This window comes from Kogia breviceps, chromosome 5 (genome assembly GCF_026419965.1).
Source record: "Kogia breviceps isolate mKogBre1 chromosome 5, mKogBre1 haplotype 1, whole genome shotgun sequence".
NCBI classification, from domain to species: Eukaryota; Metazoa; Chordata; class Mammalia; order Artiodactyla; family Physeteridae; genus Kogia; species Kogia breviceps.
In genome coordinates this window covers 58,018,226-58,042,944 of record NC_081314.1, presented here as the reverse complement: position 1 = coordinate 58,042,944, position 24,719 = coordinate 58,018,226, and the positions used below count along the sequence as shown (strand labels likewise).

The following is a 24,719-nucleotide window of genomic DNA, read 5'->3' as shown; positions in this document are numbered from 1 at the left end:
ACTTCCAAACTCATTCTATGAGGCCACCATAACCCTGATACCAAAACCAGACAAAGACGTCATGAAGAAAGAAAACTACAGGCCAATATCACTGATGAACATAGATGCAAAAATCCTCAACAAAATACTAGCAAAAAGAATCCAACAGCACATTAAAAGAATCATACACCATGATCAAGTGGGGTTTATTCCAGGAATGCAAGGATTCTTCAATATATGCAAATCAATCAACGAGATACACCACATCAATGAACTGAAGGAGAAAAACCATATGATCAACTCAATAGACGCAGAGAAGGCTTTTGACAAAATTCAACACCCATTTATGATAAAAACCCTGCAGAAAGTAGGCATAGAGGGAACTTTCCTCAACATAATAAAGGCCATAGATGACAAACCCACAGCCAGCATCATTCTCAATGGAGAAAAACTGAAACCATTTCCACTAAGATCAGGAACAAGACACGGTGGCCCACTCTCACCACTCTTATTCAACATAGTTTTGGAAGTTCTAGCCACAGCAATCAGAGAAAAAAAAGAAAAAAAGAAATAAAAGGAATCCAAATAGGAAAAGAAGAAGTAAAGCTGTCACTGTTTGCAGATGACATGATACTATACATAGAGAATACTAAGGATGATACCAGAAAACTACTAGAGCTAACGAATGAATTTGGTAAAGTAGCAGGATACAAAATTAATGCACAGAAATCTCTGGCATTCTTATATACTAATGATGAAAAATCTGAGAGTGAAATTAAGAAAACACTCCCATTTACCATTGCAACAAAAAGAATAAAATATCTAGGAATAAACCTACCTAAGGAGACAAAAGACTTGTATGCAGAAAACTATAAGACACTGATGAAAGAAATTAAAGATGATACAAATAGGTGGAGAGATATACCATGTTCTTGGATTGGAAGAATCAACATTGTGAAAATGACTCTACTACCCAAAGCAATCTACAGATTCAATGCAATCCCTATCAAACTACCAGTGGCATTTTTTACAGAACTAGAACAAAAAATTTCACAATTTGTATGGAAACACAAAAGACCCCGAATAGCCAAAGCAATCTTGAGAACGAAAAATGGAGCTGGAGGAATCAGGCTCCTTGACTTCAGACTATACTACAAAGCTACAGTAATCAAGAGATTATGGTACCAGCACAAAAACAGAAATATAGATCAGTGGAACAGGATAAAAAGCCCAGAGATAAACCCACGCACATATGGTCACCTTATCTTTGATAAAGGAGGCAAGAATATACAGCGGAGAAAAGACAGCCTCTTCAATAAGTGGTGCTGGGAAAACTGGACAGCTACCTGTAGAAGTATGAAATTAGAACACTCCCTAACACCATACACAAAAATAAACTCAAAATGGGTTAAAGACCTAAATGTAAGGCCAGACACTATCAAACTCTTAGAGGAAAACATAGGCAGAACACTCTATGACATCAATCACAGCAAGATCCTTTTTGACTCACCTCCTAGAGAAATGGAAATAAAAACAAAAAGAAACAAATGGGATCTAATGAAACTTAAAAGCTTTTGCACAGCAAAGGATACCATAAACAAGACCAAAAGACAACCCTCAGAATGGGAGAAAATATTTGTAAATGAAGCAACTGACAAAGGATTAATCTCCAAAATTTATAAGCAGCTCACGCAGCTCAATAACAAAAAAACAACCCAATCCAAAAATGGGCAGAAGAACTAAACAGATATTTCTCCAAAGAAGATATACAGATTGTCAACACATGAAAGAATGCTCAACATCATTAATCATTAGAGAAATGCAAATCAAAACTACAATGAGATATCATCTCACACCGGTCAGAATGGCCATCATCAAAAAATCTAGAAACAATAAATGCTGGAGAGGGTGTGGAGAAAAGGGAACCCTCTTGCACTGCTGGTGGGAATGTAAATTGATACAGCCACTATGGAGAACAGTATGGAGGTTCCTTAAAAAACTACAAATAGAACTACCATACGACCCAGCAATCCCACTACTGGGCATATACCCTGAGAAAACCATAACTCAAAAAGAGTCATGTACCAAAATGTTCATTGCAGCTCTATTTACAATAGCCAGGACATGGAAGCAACCTAAGTGTCCATCAACAGATGAATGGATAAAGAAGATGTGGCACATATATACAATGGAATATTACTCAGCCATAAAAAGAAATGAAACTGAGTTATTTGTAATGAGGTGGATAGACCTGGAGTCTGTCATACAGAGTGAAGTAAGTCAGAAGGAGAAAAACAAATACCGTATGCTAACACATATATATGGAATCTAAGAAAAAAAATGTCATGAAGAGACTAGGGGTAGGACGGGAATAAAACACAGACCTACTAGAGTATGGACTTGAGGATATTGGGTGGGGGAAGGGTAAGCTGTGACAAAGTGAGAGAGTGGCATGGACATATATACACTACGAAATGTAAAATAGATAGCTAGTAGGAAGCAGCCGCATAGCACAGGGAGATCAGCTCGGTGCTTTGTGACCACCTAGTGCGGTGGGATAGGGAGGGTGGGAGGGAGACACAAGAGGGAGTGGATATGGGAACATATGTATTTGTGTAACTGATTCACTTTGTTGTAAAGCAGAAACTAACACACCAATGTAAAAGTTATACTCCAATAAAGATGTTTAAAAATAAATAAATAAAATAAAAGGTACTGAAATCAAAAAAAGAAAATGGTGCTAATAAAGGCAGCCATATATACAAGGAATATAGGACCACAGTAGAGGGAGTGTGACTGGCTCAGGGGAAAAGGGGTGGGGACATTTACAAAAAGAGATATGGCTGGATATACGAGCATCCGTCATTTAGAGAAGGGAGAAAGGCATTCCAGGCAGAGTGTCCACATGTGTGTAAAGATGGGAGCATAGAAGGAGGATTACTTATATCACAAAGTATGTTTAGGAGAAAGGACAGGACATGAGGATGGAGCCTTTAATGGAGGCCAGATTATAATTGGCTTTGTTCAGTGGGCTAAGAAGTTTAGCTTCATCCCAAAGGCAGTGAGGAGCCACCAAAGACGTTTCAGCAGAGGAGTGATAGTATTAGATGATCAGATATCAAACAACTGTTGGTGGACGGTGACGAGGAAAATCTTCCCGGTCTTTTACCCACAAAGAAAGCCCCTCACTAACTTTCCTTTGGGAAAGAAAAGCCCCTTACAGCCTGACAAAGAACACAGAACAAAATGATTTCATCCTAACCCATATCTGATCTTTTCAAGTTCCCCTTCCCCATGTCTGGGGAGAATGAGAAAATGGGGAAAAGAAAAGGGAAATCGCATTTACTAAGTATTAGGTGCCAGGAAATGTACTAAGTGCTTCACATACATTACAGTATTATCAATTTAACTCCAAAACAACCTTCTGAGGTAGGTAAAATCATTTCCATTTTAGAGAGGAGAAAGCAGTGGCCAACAAGTTGTCAAAAATCAGAGAGTAATAGAATACCAAGGTAAAGAACTGGGATTTAAACCCAGACTTGACTAACTTCAAATATACTCACGTATGTAGGATAATGTAGTTTCCTCACATGCCATCTTAATTTATTCATACAATAATCCTTACATAGTAGAGTGTTATTAGTATCACTTTATAAATAAAGAAATTAAAATTCTAAAAGGTGGTCATACATATAAGTGGGCCAAGGAGATGAGGTGCAAGAGAAAGACAAGGCAGATGTCCTAAAGACATTTTTAACTGCTCAAAGGTGAGCTACTGAAACAGATACCAAACTTGACAAGACTCTTCCTTAATCCCTCCACTATCCCTAACACTGCATTAATGAACAATGTTTTATTGGTTATAATGTTATTTTTGTCTATACTAAAGTAAAGGAATAACTATGTAGAAACAAAAATGTACATGCTATGAAAATAGGTAAAGATTTTTTTTCACTACCCCTCCCCCAAAACATGTAAACCAAACAGAAGACATGAGAAATAGAGCAATTCTTAATCAGTTAAACTAGTAATAATGGCAAGTCTGTTTTTATCAAACATTAATGTAAAGGTTTTGTAACTACGTTGCCCTAAACACACATTGGTTTTTTGTTTTTGTCATAAAAATGCTTAGAAGAGTTCAAATTGGATACGTACTAAGATGTTTAGATTATAATACAAACACACCAAGTTTCTATTATGTAGTTTTCTGCTTGCTTTAAAATTGAATTCTTAATAACAATGATATGAAAAATCACACAATTCGATTTTTACATTTGATACTGAACAAGTAAGAGAACAGTTGCTTTTTTATAGATATACACCAGCAGCAATGAAGTCAAGAGCAACTTTCTCCACTCAAGGGAAGAACTGGTGATGATGAGCCACTTGAATCTCACTAATGTCACTGTCTCTAATATTGGCAATAAATTAAACTCTCAGTACCAGCAGAATCCATACCAGCATTCCCAAATTGGGGTTGATACAGAAGTTAGAGACACATGGCAGCATACCATGCTAATCTTGGTAAAAGTAAAAACCAAGCCACCCTTTCTTTCTGCACATACACAATGTCAGTTTTTTTTATTAACTTTAAAAGTGTTTGACATTTAATAACCATTAAAATAGATTGTTTTATTCTAAGTGAAATTAAGGATTGGGGGGGATTATGTCATTTTCAACTGCTGGAATAGAATAAAATATATTTGACAAAATAAGCATGCTCACTCTCTGCCTTGCCCTTCCTGCGCACCCAACTCAAATTCAGTAAAGCAAATGAAAACAATATCTATAGTTATACATATATAATGCTGTTTTCACCTTGGAAAATTGATATGGAACATAATAAAGATGACAATAATCTGGACCTAATGTTTAACTATCATGACAATAATAATATTATGAAGATTATTCAGATAGCAAAGCAAAAACTGAGAAGAGAAACAGGAATTCTTTGCTTTATTCAGATAACCTAAAAAGATTGGGAATGGACTAATGGACAAGCAGCTTACTAATTACAGTACAAATTTTCAAAAGTATCTCCAAAACTCCAAAAATACTTTATTGCTTGTATAGCTGAAAATCATACAGAAGATAGCTATTTTTTATATTCAAAATCACAATGTTTCAAATAAATGAAGTTAAATATATCTTGTAAATTGCTAAAACTAAGTAAGATCTATGCAAACTGTAATTTAACAATACATTTACACTGTTCATATGACAATGAGAATAATATCCCAGATCACGATTGCTGAAAATACTTCTGAGAAAAACTATCAGGAAGGATTTCTGAGGCCCTAGTAATAGAATAATTATCCTCATATAATCTGATTAAACAAAATAATAAAGTGAGTGATCCTGACATAGCTGTAGACATGAACACCTGTAAAATCAAACATGGCTCAATGTCATTTAATAGCACTTTTGATAATACTGAAATATTTTTTCTCCAACTCTGGGTTCCCCAGGAAGAGACAAGTCTGCTTGACTACTTAGTACCTTAAACAAGATCCCTGTTTCTATTTGCTCCCCCATTTTCTCTTTTTTGTCCGGGCAATTCCAGCACACATATAAGGATTAGTCACAGAGATGGATGGGACCACATGCTCCCTACCTTCAGGTGTACGAATGTCTAACCTTCCAAAACAAAGGTTTTGTTTGTTTTAATTTATTTATTTTAGGTTGCATTGAGTCTTTGTTGCTGCGCACAGGCTTTCTCTAGTTGCGAAGAGCGGAGGCTACTCTTCATTGCGGTGCGTGGGCTTCTCATTGCAGTGGCTTCACTTGTCGCAGAGCCCAGGCTTTAGGTGCACAGGCTTCAGTAATTGTGGCACAAGGGCTCAGCAGATGTGGCTCTTGGGCTCGGCTCAGCAGTTGTGGCGCATGGGCTTAGTTGCTCCGCGGCATGTGGGATCTTCCCAGACCAGGGATCGAACCCATGTCCCCTGCATTGGCAGGCGGATTCTTAACCACTGTGCCACCAGGGAAGTCCCAAAACAAAGGTTTTTGAAGACAACTTGAGATTAAGCCTTCAAAAACTTCTTTCACAGATGACTTGATCTGTTATAACTATTTTTCTTAATTTAATTATTTATTTTTGGTTGCATTGGGTGTTGCTGCGCACAGGCTTTCTCTAGTTGCGGTCAGCTGGGGTTACTCTTCGTTGCGATGCGGGGGCTTCTCATGCGGTGGCTTCTCTTGCTGCAGAGCACAGGCTCCAGGTGCACAGGCTTCAGAAGTTGTGGCTCGCGGGTTCTAGAGTGCAGGCTCAGTAGTTGTGGTGCACGGGCTTAGTTGCTCCGCGGCATGTGGGATCTTCCCGGACCAGGGCTCGAAACCGTGTCCCCTGCATTGGCAGGCAGATTCTTAACCACTGAGACACTAGGGAAGCCCCGTTATAACTATTTTGACTATTTAAGCTCTCCTGCAGTGTAATGATAATATTTCACCTTTCTCTTACATGGCCCAAAATACAAAACAATATAGCATTTGTGTAAAAAATCTCAAAAATTAGAAATAAGAAAGTGAATAATTCTTTTACTAGATTAAATTCCTATGATTTTTTTAGTATCCCTTTTGCAGGGTACTGTAAGAGGGATCTCTGTGGTGATGAAATAATTGTATATCTTGATTGTGGTGTTAACTGCATGAATCTACACATGAGAGAAAATGACAGAACTATATACATAAACTGTACCAATGTCCACTCTGGGTTTTGATATCATACTATAGTTGTATACGATATAACCAATGGGTGAAACTGGGTAAAGAGAACACAGGACCTCTCTGGTACTATCTTTGCAAATTCCTATATATCTACTGTTTCATAAAAAAAAAAAAAAAAAAAAAAAAAAAAAAGCAGGGGCAGCTTCTCACAGAAATCATAATATCTCAATGCCAAGAGTATAGGAAAAACATAGAAAGAGTAAAGAGGAAAATCATTCCTGCAAATTTAAAAGATCAGTGTGGGTAAACATCAGAAAAGCAAGTAAACCAAAGCAGGTGGACAATGGTTATAACCTGAAGATTTGATGGGACTGCATATAAGCTTCTGAATATACGCTTAATGGGACTAAACATGATGGGAATATGACAACCAAACTACTATCTGTATGTCAACCCATATCCTTTCCTAGGGTCTGAAAATATATTCTATAAAGACCTACTATATGTAAGAAATTATTTTGAAGTCTTAAATTTTATTTTAAAAACTATGTATTTTGTATTGGATGTCATATTCACAATCTTTTTATGATCTTAAACATTTCACTTACCATATAAGTGACTTAACTACTTCCTTCAAAAAAATTGTTTAGTGTATTTGACATTCCAAGAAGATAGTCATGTTTACCTGTGGCTTGGAGCCTTCCAACATAGCTCAGAGTACCCCAGTTGGAGAATCATCATCTTATTTTACAGCTCCAAAGTGGTGATTTACAAATCATTTAGGCTGGCCTACTCTGAGATATACACTAGACCCTTGGTGATTAGGCTATCTTGGGGAAAATTCTTAGAAGAGAGATAACTGCTAGCCCTCTATGATTTCAGCTGTGATTTACTGGAAAAGGGCTTATCTTACGAACCACGAACCACGTACCTCCTGTAAACAGAGCCTCTCTGGGAAATATAACTCAAATACTATCTCATCTCAACAAGAAGCAATAAAGCAGGCATTTTCACAAACATACACACCCAAGAGTAGGCTTCCTGCATAATTAGCAGCTATTGTGCTTGAAAATACCTGGTTTTTAAAGTTTTCTGGGAATTTAGCAAAATTAAATTTAAGGAAAGGGTCCAAGACTACAAGCCTTCTTAAGTCATTCCCAAACAGATTCACATCTCTTGAGAAGGTCAGATAAAGGATGCTTTTATCACCTAAATGTAATTAAAAATTTCAAACTGACTTCTACAATCAGCATTTCAGAAAAGCATTACAGTGCACCAGAGGTGTTTACTTTGGTTTGAGCACTCTCTGAGAGTTCTGAAACCTAGAGGGGAATATGCTTCAGGTTTGGTTCAGAAAAGCTGAATGGTCCCCTCTGGAAGCTGACTAGGCTGTGAGTGCTTCTTAGAACCAGGAGATGCCCCAAGAGGTTGTCAGATCATTGAGTGGTGTGTTAAATTGAAAATAAATAAATTTTTAAATCATTACGATATACAGAGAGAGTATAAGTTGTTTAAAAGTGTTTCTGCTTTGTGTTTTATTTTTTTCCTCCAGTAAGTGTAAAAAGATAAGGATACCCAAAGTATATTTAGGAATACATTATTTGAGGTTATTTTTTCACCAATGATAAGTGGACTCAATGCACAGGAGTAAGAGAGCACAGCCTATGTAGAGTTATAAATTTACCAAGAGAGGCTGGACCAATATAATAAAGCCCTAAAACTGAAGAAGTTCATGAATAATTTTCTATTCGAAGGTTGTAAAAAAGCAAAAAGCTATCTGTAATATAGAAAACATTCATATGTGATATTGTATACAATGGAAAAGTCAAAGGGTATAGAATTTTCATTATCTGTTTTTAAAGGATTCATAACTCTTCTAAAGTTTTTCATGACTGAACATCTAAAACATAAAATATCTGTAATATACTCCTAACCAAACTCTGGTAATTAATACTGAGAGCAAATTCCCATTATGAGTAAAACCCAACATTTTAAAAATTGAAACCACATTTTTAAGCAAGTAGTTGGGGAAAAATTATGCTAAGCTCAAAATACAAGTTTTCTATGAGAGATAAATCACCTTTCTTATCTGAATTGCTCAGATCAAAGTATCAAAACAATTAAATTACAATTTTGTCTGACATCAATATCCCATGCAACAGTGCAAAACAGACAACCCTGATTTCGGGCATACTGTTTGCTTTTAACTGGCAAACAAATTGAGCAATGAATCAAATTTGGCTAGAGAAAACATGAGGCACACTGCCAGATCACAGAGGTCAAGGAATTCATCACGTCTCGCTTTCTGTACAACTGTATGTTTTCGGCTAAGGAAGAAAAGAAATCACCCATTCTCTCATATAAATACAAAAACACACTATTTAACTGCTTCTACATCAAATGTGACTAGAAATCACATATAAAATGAATCACACTGATTTTATAGTTATACGTGCATGAATTTTTATGTAACATATCTTATATGTGTTCATATGGGTAGACAGGAAAAAAGGGGAGATTAAAGTTTTGTGTTTACAAGCCTAGTTCTTCCATGTTGCTGTCTCATCTATTTCTTTGAATGTGCCACGTAAAAAGTTACAGCATCATATTTTTGAGCTGTAGGAAGTCCTAAAATGATCTTGAGCTACCTGCTCATTTTTCAGTTAAAAAAACCAAAGGCCAGAGAAGACAAGGACAGAAAAGCGAGCTGGGGATAGAACTGGGACTAGAACTCTGGGCCCCTGACTCCTAATCTTTGGCACCAAACAATCATGTCATATCCTAAAGACATGGACTCCTGAAAACTCGGAAATATTGTCACAAGAAACAATAATAGACTCCTATTGGTAAATCATTTTATATTTATTTGCTTTTTAAGTACAGCGTTCTACTTTCAAAAATCCACTAAGGCTTCATGAGAAAATTATGATGTACTAGAATTTTCTATCCAGGTATATTTGGATTTCACACACTATTCACCTCTAATGTACATTCAGGATTAGTCAGCATCCTAAAGCCTTTACATCTATAATCACAATATAGAACTTTACTTAAGTGCAAATCATTGATTTATGAATTTTCATTCTCTAATTGACTAAATTTTTTTCATATATATTTTTTTCTATGTATCTAAAGGAAATGAAACATTATAATTAAGGATATAGATGCTGTAACAGGATTGCCTGTCTCCACTACTTAGTACTATGTAACCTTGGGCAAGTTAACGTACACACCTTATGCCTTAGTTTCATTTGTAGAAATAATAGAACCCACCTAATAGGGTTTTGGTGATGATTAAATGAGTTAGTACATACAAACGAAAACAACAGTGCTGGCTCTTAGTAAATGCTCAAAAATTACTAATTTTTAGTCAGCTAATAGAGTAACATATTGGAGCTAAAGGAATATCAGAGATCATATAGAATAGGACTTGGCAAGCATTTTGTAAAGGGCGAGAGAGTAAACATTTTAGGCTTCTAAGCCACACCATCTCTGCCTCAACTACGAAACTATAATCTATGACAAATGCAGACACAGACAATAAACTGATGGATGTAGTTGTGTTCTAACAAGACTTCACCGTTCATGAAAACAGGTAGAAGGCTGGATTTGGCCTGAGGGCCAATGTTTGCAGCCTCCTGATGTAGAATATAACAGCCACACTCTACTGAGAAAGTAAAGAACGGAGAGGTCAACTGAGTAACAGAAAGTCAGCCAGCGAAGCACTGGCAGGTACAGAACTAGAAGCAAGAATTCTACAATTGGCTCAGTTCAACGTTCTTTCTACATCTCCACATAGGAGAAGCTTCATGAAATCTCCCTATCCCGACCTACAAACAGAAACAATCGCTCCCTTCCCTTCTCACACAACATACAAGTTTGGCAGAAAACTGATAGATTTTGAAGAGTGATAAGTACACTGGAGTTCATTATGCTATTCTCTCTACTCTTGAGTGTCTGATAATTTCCACAATAAATTTTTTTAAAAACTCAAAGCATTCAGTTCTCTTCATATGGCATTTATCAGTTCTCTCAGAATATTTGTGTACCTTATTTTCTTCTCTACTAGAGACGGTAATTTGAAGGCAAGGATCATGTCATTTGCATCTTGGTATCACCATTTCTTGCCAAGACCTCACACAAAACCCTATTTTATAATTATGATTTAATAAACAAATGGTCCGTAAATAACTGAAGGAAAGTCATGTCAAACAAGGTACTATTTCCAACTGCAAAATTTTCTCCACCTTGTCCAGTGGCTTAGTATCCATGAGCAGTGTTGTCAAAATGCTCTTTCCTTACACTCAATTTGTTGCCAATCCAGTCTTCATTACATCATTTTCAAAATCCAGCTGAAATCTATTCCTAGCTAACATCTCTTTCCAGGTCTAATACCACCCCTCCGTAAGTAGATTCACCACCAGCAATAACACGGTTCTCTATTAGATCACACTTGGTACTTAAAAAGTAAGCTATCTCTTTGATATGATAATAATACGTTTAGAACATTACTGTAGTTAGCCAGCAGCAATGGAGGTAAGATTTAATGTTTTTACTGTCCTCACCATAGTCTTTCTCAGATTTCATGATATAATCTTGCTTACCTTACTTCCTCCTTCACCTCTAGCTACCTTCTATTTTATAATCTCAACTTTCTAAGTCTTCTCTCAAGCAGAACTCAAGGTAGAAATTCCCTTTTCTTTCCTCAGCAAAACACAAAGTGCTTTGCTTCGAGAAATTCTCAGAATCTCAAAGTATTTTCTCATCAAATACATCCGTGACCAAATGGGAAAAAGATAACATTTCCTACAAATTTCTCATGCACTGTCTGCCACTCATCACAATGAGAAGGAATCCAAAGAGAACATGCACACACCCCCACCTGCACCTGTGTCCACACAGTTTTCCTTCTCTCTTATTTGTATAGATAAATAGCCCATAATCCTAGAAACAGATAACCTCTCCTGTTCCATCCTTAGAATACTCCTCCCCTCTCTCTCTCCTGCATTATCAATCTTCCATCTCTACTGACTCTTTCTCAGAAGCATAACATACTTTTCTTTTTGCACATCTTTAAAACTCTTTATATCACATAGGCCTCCAACTAATGATCCATTTCTCTCCTTTCCTTTTCAATAAAAATCTTCAAGGGATGTATACCATTACCCTCTAACTCCTCTTCTTCTACTGCTTTGCCAAACATTCCAAACAAGGCTTCACCACCCACCATTCCATGGAAACTGGTATCTTCAAGGTCCTCAATGATTTCCTTTGCTAAATCAACTCTCAATCCTCATCTCTGACAATCTCCCTACTTTTGCAAACATTTCCTTCATTTGGCTTCTGTGATTCCACACTCTCCTGCTCTTCCCCTTACCTAGCATACAGCTAGCTCTTTTTCAGAATCTTTTGCTGGTAGCTCCTCATCTCTTAATGTTAAAGGCCCCCAAGGCTCAGTTGTTGATCCTCTTCAGTTTTCTAACCCCACATATTTTTGACAAATCTACCCTATCTCTTTGCTTTTAAAACCAGTTGTAGGTTGAAGAATCCTAAATGCATATCGTTAGCCTGGCCTTCAGACTGTCTGCCTGACATCCCCAGTTGGATATTTAAAATGCATCTAACCCTTAATATGTCCAAATCCAAATTATTAACCTTCACCACCATGTCTTTCTCCTGCTATCTTGCCCATCTCAGTAAATGTAAATTCTATCTTTTTAATTGCCTAGGTGATTGAGTTCTCCCTAATTTCTTTGCTGTCACACTCCATTTCTAATCTGTCAGCAAATCCTGTGAAACATACTATCAAAGCACATCCAGCATATGAACTTTTCACCACCTCCATGGTTACCATCCTGGTCTAAGCCACCATCTCTGTCACATGGATTATCATAATTGCCCAACTGGCACCCCTACTTCTGCCCTGGCCTTCCTTCAATCTGTTCTCAACACAGTAGCAAGAGTAATGGAATTCAACAGTTCTGTTGGACTGTTCTGATCAAAACACTACAAAGGCTTCCATATCACTTCAAGTAAACGCCAGAGTCATTACAACAGCTTACTAGACCATGCAGTACTATCTAACCTCTATTTCATTTAATACCACATAACCTACTTTCCTCCTTCCTCTACACCACTCCACCACACTGGCTTCTTTGAACACACCAAAATGCAGGGCCTCTGCATTTTTTTCTTCTCTGTGACTGGAAAACTCATGCCCCAAATATCACCTGGCTCACTGCCTCATCTGCTTCAAGTCTACTGAAATGTCACCTACTCTGGGGGCCTTCCCTTATAATCATATTTTAAACTGCTAAGCACATGCACACACACCTTTTCTTGCTTTATGTCTCTCCATAGCACTTAGTACAGGTATAACTCATGTTACTGTGCTTCCCTTATTACTTCACAGATAATGCATTTTTTTTTTTTTACAAATTGAAAGTTTGTGGCAACCCTGCATTATCAGATGATGGTTAGCACTTTTTTTAGCAATAAAGCATTTTTTTACTTAAAGTTTTTTGTGTTTTTTTTTAAGATATAATGCTATTGCACCCTTAATAGACTGCAGTACAGCATAACATAACTTTTTATATGCACTGGGAAACCAAAACTTTCCTGTGACTTCCTTCATTGCGATATTCCCTTCATTGTGATGGCCTGGAACCAAGCCCGCAGTATCTCCAAGGTATTCCTGTACAGTATCACCTTATATTTTTCTATGTATTATATATGTTTCTCTCCACTAGAATGTAAATTCCAAAAAGGCAGTACTTTATTCCAGTGCCAAAAACAATGCTTGGCACACAGTAAACAGGATAAATATTTGTTGACTAAATTAATAAATGAGTATTGAGCTCTCTATGTGAATCTGATAATGCTTTTTGTAAGCAATGTACCACTGCTTACATTGCCTGTACCATTTCACTCTTGTTGGTCCTATAATAGTCTATAATACTCTTTGTACGGTACCAGGAATCATTAGATCAATCTTGTGAAGAGGAATTTCTTTTACATTCACTGTAAGTCCTGAGATCAGAGATTACTGCCAGTTGCAAAGATGAAAAACCTGAGTAGTTTGAGGTGAAAGTATTTTTGAAAGATCTCTTCTTTCTATTAAGAATTCTTAAAGGGGAAAATAAAGAAAATGAGGAAAATCCTACTCAAATATCAAAGCCCAGTTTCAAACCTAACCTTTTCATTAATCCTTTCCTCCCCCATTCACCCAGAGCACTTGGTACCACTATCCCAAGGCTCACCATGGTCCCTTCTAGATATGCACTCTCTGGACGACAGGAACTGGATCTCTTTTCTCTCTTAGTCCTTCACCAGCTCTCCATGATTGACATTCAAAGAAGTGTTACTGGATTGAACTGAATGGAATGAATACTACAGGAACCTATGATATAACTGCTTGTTTGTCAAGATGTAGTCCATCAACAGAAGCAACACCATGCTCTAAGTTCCTAAGGTTGGTTTCAAACAAACCCTTGTCCTCTGTTCAGCATGGCCAACTGAGGCAACAGGACACACAGTCCAATAACTTAATCACACATACAGGTCCAGGATCCAATACTCTGCTCCTCAAGATGTACAAGCCATGGTAAGCAAAGACTTGCTAAGGACGACAGAACAGGAAAGGATACTGTGTACTTGTTATTCTAACAGTGTGGGGCAAAAGAAGACAAGACACCAAAGGATGAGATACCCAATAAAAAGGAAAAAAAAAATTTTAAATAATAGTAAGTGTGGATAACGAAAGGGGGAGGGAGGACTAAAGGATGAAGAAGATGGGAGAGTGAGACCGTGGGGGAGTTGTGGTAGTAAGAGCCAGACACTAGGGTAGAAAGCAGCGCAGGCGCTAATCACAGGCTGCTCCTTCAACATTCTCTCCTAAACTTCCTCGAGCAAGCGACGCTGCGCGTCCTCAAGAGAGGCGTTCCACACGCGAGGGCGCCCCGCGGGCAAGCCATCCCTAAAGCAGGGTCAGCAGCGCCGCTGTCTACCCCGGCGGGCGGGCGTGCGTGTGTGAACGTGTCAGAAACGGGCGCTCTGGAGCTGCGGGTCTCTGCACTTAGACGACCGGCTTCGGGAGATGGGCGGGGGCCGCGAGGCGGGGCCCCCGGCTGCTCCGGCCAGCGCGTGCCCGCGAGCGGCCGGAGCCCGGTGCCCCGCGCGCCGCCCCTCCAGGTCGCTTCCGCCCCGCCGCCGCCCGAGCGCCCCTCCGCCCGGGGACCTGACACCCGATCGGCGCGCCGGGACCCATGCAGGGGTGCGGCCCGCGCCTCAGCCTTGCCGGTCCGGTCGTGGGGATGGGAGGCACAGCCGGACGGCTGGGCCGAGGCCGCGCCGCCTCCGAGCGCCGAGCTGGTTGGGGCAAAACTTTGGAAACAGAAGGACTCGGATTACCTGAGCGGCGCGGGCGCGGGCTCGTCTGCGGTACGGCTGCTGGGCGCGGGCCGGGTTTTCAGCAGCCGTAAAGCGGGAGCAGCGCGCGAGCTCTCGCCGCCGAACTGCTGCCCCGGCGCCTCCGCCGCGAGCGTCAGCCGCTTGGCAAGGAGCGGGCTGGGTTGAGTCATAATAAAAGACACGTTTGCCGAGCAAAGCGGGAAGGGGGCTCGAGGAGCCTTGTTAAATGGCGACAGGCTCAAGAATACGGAAGGTTTTTTTTTTTCTAAACGGGCAAAACTGGAAAACTTGCCCCATGGTAGGAGAGAGATGAGCTTCTTTTATCATTTGAATATATTTTACAAGTACTTTTCTATATCTAATAAGACTTCTTAAAGAATACTTTTTTAAGTGCATTGCCTCCGGACAGGTAGCTAGCTGGGTATAGTGCTGAGCCTCTTCCCTTCCAGCTTCAGGACCTTGTTCTACAAGTTACTTGAGTTCGTACCTTTGTTTCTTTCATCCCTTAAACGGGGTAATAAAGGCATGTCCCTCAGGAGGGAGAATATTGAGAGGGTACTTGGCATTGTGCTTGCAGTTTGCACTTACTAAAGCTTAATTATGATTGAAAAATAAAAGAGGGGATAAGTGAACAGCTTCAAAAGGAAGAAGACAGAAAAATAAAGCAAGGATTGTTTTTTATCACGAGGGATAAATGAGACAAATGTCTCAATGGAAGAAAAGAAACTGGAACCTCCAAGAAACAAATGAGGCCGAGAGATGTAGCTGAGATAGGAGAGGGGAAAGGGGGGGGGGGGACAATAAAACTAGGCTCAGTGGCCCGAAAGCTGAAGCTTCATGGGGGGAAGGGAGGAGGAGTGTGTTTATTCGCTATTTAGAAAATCATGACAAACTCCCTCTACTGAGGGAGATTTTTTAAAATATTTAAACAGATAAACAACTTTAAAAATGAGCCCCAAATGAGGAGGCTTTGCTGCAATGAATGAAATTTCGCAGTTCTGCAAAATGAGGAAATTCTTCCCGTGCTGCATCCTAGGGGGTTGAGTCATCAAACCATAGCAAAAATTAGTGGGCTGGATTCCTGAAAGGCATGCCAGATGGATGCATTCTGCTTAATTTTAATAACTGTATTATGTTCCCTCTGTATTGTCATTTTTGGAAGAAAGGAATCTGAATAAAGATTTGAGGAGTGAACTTGAAAATAAAAGCCAAACTAGTTACTTAATGTATGAGTATCCACCCACAGTGAGCATGCAGTTAAAGATTCCAAAACAAGTAACCATTTCTCCCACTTTCATTCTCCCTCCCCTTTGTTTCTGCTTTCACTGTATTTCTACTTTTGTTATATTATCTTTGTACAATGGAACTGCCTAAGGGAAATGTGGTTTTAATTAATACTAAGGAATGGAAGGAAATTTAGCTAGGCCTCTGTAAGTAGGGTCAAACTTTTTGAAAGGAAGATTTTTTTCAGTTGAAGTTTTAATGAGAGTAAGGGTAAATTGACAGATGTGAAATCAGAAGTTACAAACAAGAAAACAGTAATAGAACTGTTGTGCAAGAATCAAAAACAAATCAGAAACGGTTCTAGTCTGTAATTAACTGTAAGCACCAAAGGCTAGAGGAAACTTTTCTCTATTAGATAAAAATGGGTGCTTTGCTCTACCAACAGCCTTTCAAATAGAAATAAAAGAAAGAAAAAAAGAGAAAAAAGAACATAGAAAAACAAAGAAAAACCTCTATCAGATTCTTGTAGAAGAATTTCTACAGATTTACATTTTCCTAGGAGATCTCCTACAGGATAAAATACTTGTAGGTGCCTCTTTCGGTGTAGAAGCACAAGCAAAATATTTGAGGAGATTAAATTTTGTAGAATTGGGGAAAACCCTAAAATAAGAATCCCACTCTCTTTGTTTCTGTTTTGCTAAGCCTTGGGACTGAGGCAAACAGATTATCATTAAAACTGTATTAAAGTGAAACAAAGAGATAAAACCTAAATGGTGTGAAGCCCTGAAACTAAAAGGAGCAAGAAAACAAAACCAAAGCCCAAAAATAGAGAAAGAGACTAGGAAGATTTTCTAAGGGAACCTTTGAACTTTCTGCGATATGAAAGCCTATGACTTGCTTTAGACAAATAGGCAGTATAAACTAAAGCTGAGAGCCAAGAAGATCCGGTCAGTTCAGATAAAAAAGCCTTCCTTGCCTGAAATGTTTTGGTCTGAGGTAATTCCATTCATTTTAGGTAGAGACAAAAATTCCCCACCTGATTTTGTGTGCCTATAAACACCTCAATCACCTGAATCCACTTGAATGCACTTTTTAGTTGGACTTCTGGCATTCTGTAAACTAAACCTTGACTCAAGGCCTTTTGAGCATTTTGTGAATTTATCCAAAAGTAGATTTAGGGGCTTCCCTGGTGGCGCAGTGGTTGAGAATCCGCCTGCCGATGCAGGGGACACGGGTTCGTGCCCTGGTCCGGGAAGATCCCACATGCCGCGGAGCGGCTGGGCCCGTGAGCCATGGCCGCTGAGCCTGCGCGTCCGGAGCCTGTGCTTCGCAACGGGAGAGGCCACAACAGTGAGAGGCCTGCATATCACAAAAAAAAAAAAAAAAAGTAGATTTAGACTAGTAAGCATTTGCTCTTAAAACTTTTAAATCCATCGTTAATTAGTGTTAATAATGTAAAGCATAGAGTGATCTGCTTTTCAAGGTGTTTTATAGATAGAACAGTTATAATTAAATTATATCCATTTGATAACATTACAAGTCCCTTGTACACAACTGACTTTAACCTTAGTGTGTAATATGATTTTTATTTAAGATTTCATATAAGATTATATTGGAAAGGATTGATTGTTTTGACTGCAAAAGACCGTATTGTTCTTTCTAACTTAAAACTTCAGTGTAGTAAGGATTTCATGTCATATTCTGAACACTGTCACAACATCATCTGTTGCTAAATTACCATGGAACAGAAGCACTAGTTAAAACAGGTAGACAGCTTTAACAAATTCATAGTTTTCTAAACTAATTTCATATACTAAAGACTATCAGAGCAGAAGTGAGATTCTCCAGCCAAATTTGAACTTTAGCTGAGAACACTGTTTTCCAAGATTGCTAGTTAATCCAGCTCAGTAGGGGAGGACAATCTTAAAGATACAGATCCTTGTTCTGCCCTGTCAACAACACATATGTACTTATGTAATCCATTGTACGTATTTTAGAATAGGTCTACATGAAACTATTCAAACCTAAAAATCAGCACTCTGGTCACTTTAGACAATTGAGGTAGGTCTAAGAATGGTCACTTCATGGGTTTGGTTTTTGGACACTATCACAACTAGAAATTCTCAGGTAATTAAAATTTTCATTGGAAAAACAAACAACTTTAGGAAATAGGCATTCTCATACATTTCTGACTGGAGTATAAAATATTTTACCCCTCTACAGAGAGCTCTTTAGTAACAGTCAAAATTACAAACACCAGGATTATATTCCCCTGGAACCACCAAATTGCTTTTGGGAGTTGATGCTATAGAACTAATGCATGTACAGTATTATTCATTGTAATAACAAAAGTTTGGAAATAACCTAAAAGTCCATCTATAGGGGACTGGTAAAATTAATTATAATACATTCATTCAATAGAATGTACTATATGCAGTTGTTGGGGGAAAAATAAACAGAATGAGGAACTTTTCTGTAAACAGGTTTGGGAAATACAACAAGATATATAAAGTGAAAGAAAAACAAGGTACAAAACAGTGTGTAAAATATAGTACCTTTGTATAAAGAGGAGATATGGTTATATTTACTTACACATGCATAAAGAAATTCTGGAAGGAAACATAAACTAGCAATAGTTACTCATATAAAGGGGAGATCAAATGTGCTGACTGGAATGAGGATGGGGTGAAAAGAGACTTTCACTGCATACCTTTTTGTTTTCTTTTGGGGGGCTGTGTAAATATATTATCTGTTTGAAAAATCAGGTTTAAAAAAAGAAAACAAATGCTAAATAGTATCCATAATGTGTAAAAAGATAAAGTTGGAAAAGTTATTTTGAAATTGAATAATCTCCCTGTTATAATCCCAAAGCACTGAAATTTACTATTAAGAATTCCTAACTAAACTATGAATTCTATTTACATCTGTTTTGACTGTAAAGGTCTGTACTATTTGAAAATATCAGATAAACCTTCACACACAAATAAAATTCATATTCATTTCTCTCTAATGATTTTAAAGTTCCCAGTAATAGAGAAATTAATGCTTAAAGTACAGTGTATTTTATGGTCATAGACTGTCCATTTTCTTTTGCTGAAAACACTGGATAGTAAGTAGCAAGTACTAATATTTTAATTCTGTAATGACTAAAAGAAAATAATTCTTACATTAAAGTACCTTTGGTCTGCAGACTCTGTAATTGTTAACTATATAAAGTCCCTGCTATTTCCAATGCTTTTTGAGACATTAATGGCCTCAATGTGAGGAACTCAATGAAAAATAAGTAAATAAATTCAAATCACTCTGCTTACAGAGTGTTTTGAGTTTTTGCAGAAATTTTTTTGTGTAAAGAAAGTTACTTAGCTGAGAAAGTGGCATCCAGGAGGTGTTGACAATGTGTGTATGACTTCTTGAATATTAAGCAGGGTGACAGAAGCTGTTCGTTTCACTAATGTTGGTGTGCTCCATACATTTCTCAGCCTCCCATGCAGTTATATTAGTCATGTGACTGAGTTCTGACCAATGCAGTGTGGATGACAGTATGCCATGCTGTCTTTATTTGTTGAACCGGATGGTTGGAGAAACTTTAGCAGAGGATTCTAAGTACTGTATCTCTCCATATCAAGTCAGCAAAAATAACCACACTCTTTAAAGAGAGGCAATTTAATATCAAGGCAATGATTACACAGAGTGTAATCTGTGAAACTAAAGAAGTAGAAAGGGAACACTCAGGTAATTCAGAGATAATTGCAGAAGACAGCTACCACCTCCTGGTATTCAAGCTCTGTACAATAACCTCCCTTTGAATATGGGCTGGATCTAGTGATACTTCTATTGAACAGAATAAAGCAGAAGTAATGAGATGTCACTTCCAAGATTAAGGTATAAAAAGACTATAGCTTTTCTCTAAGCATGCTTTCTTTCACTCTCTCCTGGGTTCCTCATCTGGGGAAAGCCAGCTGACAAGCCATGAGGCAGTCCTGTGGGGAGAAAGTCTCCTGTGTCAAGGAAGTGAGGCCTGCCAAAAACCATATGAGAGAGATTGGAAGCTGATTTTTTCCTCCCAGTCAAGCCTGCAGATGTGACTGCAGTGCCTGCCAACAGTTTGAACGCAACCTCACGAGAAACTTTGATCCAGGGGCACCAAGTTAATGTGTCCCCGTTCCTGACCTGTAGAAGCTGGGAAATAATAAATGCTTTAAGGCACTAGTTTTTGGTAGTTTGTTATGCAGCAGTAAGAAATGCACTGGGAAAACAAAAGGGAAAAGATGGATTACCAAAACCTGGGAACTCAGAGAGTGACCATGTGTGATTGGGTTCTCAGTCCTCTGAGGAGGCACTATATTTTATGGTTACCTCATAAAGGTGGAATGGACTCCCTCCCAATTATGGGTAGGAGGTAGAAGCTGATAACACTATACACACCACGAGAATTTGAGAAAAAGTTGATGACACATACGAGGGAGCCCTGGGGAAAGAAGAGTAGGCTCATGTAGGTTCATGCTGACTTGGGCAGAGGCAGAGAGGGAGTGGTAGGAACTCTAGAGTGACGCTCTAGGGGGGTGTGGGTCTGGGGAAAAAGTTCCTGTGCATGGGCTGGAGATTTGCCCGATGTTAAATGGCCCACCGGAGCGAAAGGAGGAGGCACCCTGGGCTTTCTTATCAGCCTGTTCACAGGGGCCAAATAGGAAAGGGAGGGTGAGTCTTAAAGTCAGAAATCAAAGATCAAAAAGTGAAGTCTGAGCTCTTTGTTACAGGGTGTCTTCCAGCTATTGCTTGTACCTTAGGAGCTCAGAACAGGGTCCGGTACTCTGACCTCTTAACAAGGGTCATGTTTGGCTGCAGCTGATGCCTCTGAGAGAGCAACACAAGACCAGTTTGGGAAGCAGCATGAGACAACAGTTTGGGAAACAGCATGAGACAACAGCATGCTGCTGCTCAAACCATGCTGATAGGGAAAAAGAAAGTCCCTTCTCTCCTCTTTTACTTTCCAAAATCCCTTTCATGCTGCCTGCGAGTAGAAATGCATCAGTGTCTCAGAAATGTAACCTATCCTAGCCCCAGCATCACGGAAGACACTGTGGAAGGGTGGATTTGGAGCAGAGTCCACGGGCTAACACACCAGCACATTCCTCACCTTTGTCATCTCAGCATCTGTGCACATCTCTCCTCACATTTTTTTCACTTCTATAGCAATAACTTCATGCTTCTGCATTTATTCAAACAGCAATACGCTCACCCTCTCCCCTCCAAAAGGAGACACAGACAAGAATAGCAACAACACCCTTTTGATTTATTAGTTAGGTTAGTTCCTCTATTGGTTCAATCATAACCCCACCTTGGATACTCTATAAATGAGCATGAAAGTAAAAACACTAACAATCATCACCAAACTTTATTTAAAGTAATAAGGATAGGGCTTCCCTGGTGGCGTAGTGGTTGAGAGTCCGCCTGCCGATGCAGGGGACACAGGTTCATGCCCCAGTCCGGGAAGATCCCACATGCCGCGGAGCGGCTGGGCCCATGAGCCATGGCCGCTGAGCCTGCGCGTCCAGAGCTTGTGCTCTCCAATGGGAGAGGCCACGACAGTGAGAGGCCCGTGTACTACAAATAATAATAATAATAAGGACATAAGGAGGAAAGAGGGAAAATACTATATACAAAATGCTGGAGTCCTTGTTTTTGTAACCAGTCAGGAGAAAGTTGATAATTGTAACTTCCATTATCCATTGTACCTCAGCCGGTATCTCTGATGGTTATGGTTATTAAGCTGGTAGAGTGACTCAGATCTTTATTCCCAAAGAATTTAATGCCTCAGTAATTCTGTCTTTTTTGTGTTTCTATAGTTTTCCATTAATTTTTACTGTTAAATATGTACATGGTTAAGCAGTAACCCAGAGAAGCTGCTGGGTTCCAGATATAGTCCTCTCTGGACATTGTATAGCAGCAGCCTAATTTCTCCTTGATAATCAGGATCAATCGCTTCAGCTAATTAAGTATCCCTTTCATTAACAGTTAATTCAGGGATATGAAAACCTCAAAGTGGCCAGTGAGCAGTCTCAACTTCCAATTCAATGGAACAGTGGTCATGTCCCCTGGTGGTAACATTCCTTAGTTCCTTGGAAATTGAGCTCACTAAATCAGAAGCATCCAAAGTTTCAGGGATGGGAAGCAAACTTTTGTAAGCAGATAACTATGTGTAGTCATGAGAGAAGCCACTCATATTTCTCCCTCTAGATTCCTGGAGCCATACATTCCAATTTGGGGAGAAACAGATCATATTGTGCTCAAAACATATACTGTATGCTGCATCCCAGTCAGTGACATATGTGGAAGGAGCAGTGAATATTATTCTGCCTCACTTATTTTGCTGTGAAACAGTGTTGTGTGGGATTTCAAGATGGTGAATGTAGGTGTTCCGTAAGTCCATGAATGGTGCTGCTGGCCAAGCATTGCTGGCAGGTAAAGCAAATCCATACCCAGAATAAATATGCCTTCTTGTGATGTCCAATCTCTGTACCCTCCATTGAGGAGCCATGAGATGAAAGGAGCCTGGGACCTTGACCTTCTGCTTAGAGGAGGGCTACCAGAGAGCCACTGAATCTAGCACATCTGCTTTGGACCTTGTGTGTGAGAAATAAACTTTTATTGCATTAAGACACTGACATTTTGGTGTTGTTTGTAATAGCTGTTGGTCTATTTTGACTAATTCAAGCAACAAATTTCCCTTCAATGAGAAATAAAAGAATTATAAAGATCCATGAAAGAACTAAGGACTTAGTTATTATACACAAAAACTTTATTCTTTTCTTTAACATATAATAATAAGAAACATTTTCTATGTTTGATCTATGAATTAAGTTTTCTATCTTCATTCAGAAATGATTTTCTATGTCTGAAATAATGAGGATTTCTAAAAAAAAAATTATTACTACTACTGTTTATTGTTACTATTACTATTATTACTATTACTATTGATTTTTTTTTCAAAATATCAATATCCAAGTAGTTCAAAGGATTTCTTTCTGTCTAAAGGATATGTTTCATTAAAGAATCTGTGAAGGACTATTCATGAAATCAAAATTTTAATTACTCAAAAAAACTCAAGTTTTCTCTATTCCTCTTTTCCTCTAATGCACAGTATAATTTGCTTCTTTCCTTTTTATACTTTTGGTATTCCAGAGTTATTTATTAACTAAAAGAATAACTGTTTAATTGCCAGTTTTCTTTTTCATCACATTATAAAGCCTTTAAAATATGCTCACATCTTGAAAATCCATTTTTTACAAAAATTATTGATACATGGCTAGACTATATGGTGGAAAAGAGACTTCAGAATTTCTCTTTTCCTGCTCTGTCAATATACCAAATGATCCAGAAAAAAATATTAAATGGTATGTACAGCCCAAGCTCTGTTTATTGGACAGATGGCCTAGCATGAATACCTGTGAGACTTTTCTATACTAGAACGTGTCTTAAATAGCTATAAGCAAAACACTCTTAATATAATTTATAGTCTTCTTTGAAATAGAATAAAATGATCACCTAATGATTAAGAAAAAAGAAGTCTACTAGAATACAGAATTGTTTTAATAACTTAATAAATCTTGCAAAAGATAAACAAGATAACCCATCCCAAATATTACATAACACTTGCCCTCCAAGTTTCTTAATATATTATATATATTTGAGGTTTCATCATTTTCATGATTTTTCCATTAAGTATATGATATAACTATTGATGTAACTCTTATATCTTCCATACTAGCATTCCAGTTTATGCAATGGACATAACTTCTTTTTCCCCTGCCATATGTCCTTGCCTTTGAGAAAATGGTTTTCTCCACCCCAGATGAATTTGATAGAACTATCTAGAAAAGAGCCCTGACTCCACGACCAGAGGCAAATTCTTGATCCATGAACGCCAATTATAATTCTTAAGTGACAAAGAGTTGAGAATCTCTAGAGGAAAGCAGAGTTGAGACAGATATATCAGCCCTAGCCTCTGTGCACACCCTTAAGCCTCCCAAGCACATGAGCCATGTATACCCTATTTTCCTTAAAAAGGTTTCAGTTGGATTTCTGCCATTTGCAACCAAGAGTCCAGAAATCAAAGCTTTCACTTACCACCCTTTTACTGGTTATTTCATCATGCCTTCTAACATATTTTATTTACTTATTTATTTTGAATTTTATTTTTTTATACAGCAGGTTCTTATTAGTCATCCATTTTATACACATCAGTGTATACACATCAATCCTAATCTCCCAATTCATCCCACCATCACCCCCCCCATGGCTTTCCCCCCTTGGTGTGCATACGTTTGTTCTCTACATCTGTATCTCAATTTCTGCCCTGCAAACCGGTTCATCTGTACCATTTTTCTAGGTTCCACATATATGCATTAATATACAATATTTGTTTTTCTCTTTCTGATTTA

At 38.4% G+C, this 24,719-nt stretch overlaps 1 protein-coding gene across 1 annotated transcript in view; it reads right to left on the bottom strand.

Annotated features, from left to right (window-relative positions):
* NAALADL2 (N-acetylated alpha-linked acidic dipeptidase like 2) overlaps positions 1-15,200 on the bottom strand; it is a 1,506,494-nt gene extending 1,491,294 nt beyond the window's left edge. The window contains exon 1 of the mRNA XM_059063915.2: positions 15,055-15,200. The gene's annotated coding sequence lies outside the window, so the exon portion shown is untranslated. The remainder of the gene's footprint in view (positions 1-15,054) is intronic.
* Positions 15,201-24,719: the final 9,519 nt, after the last annotated feature.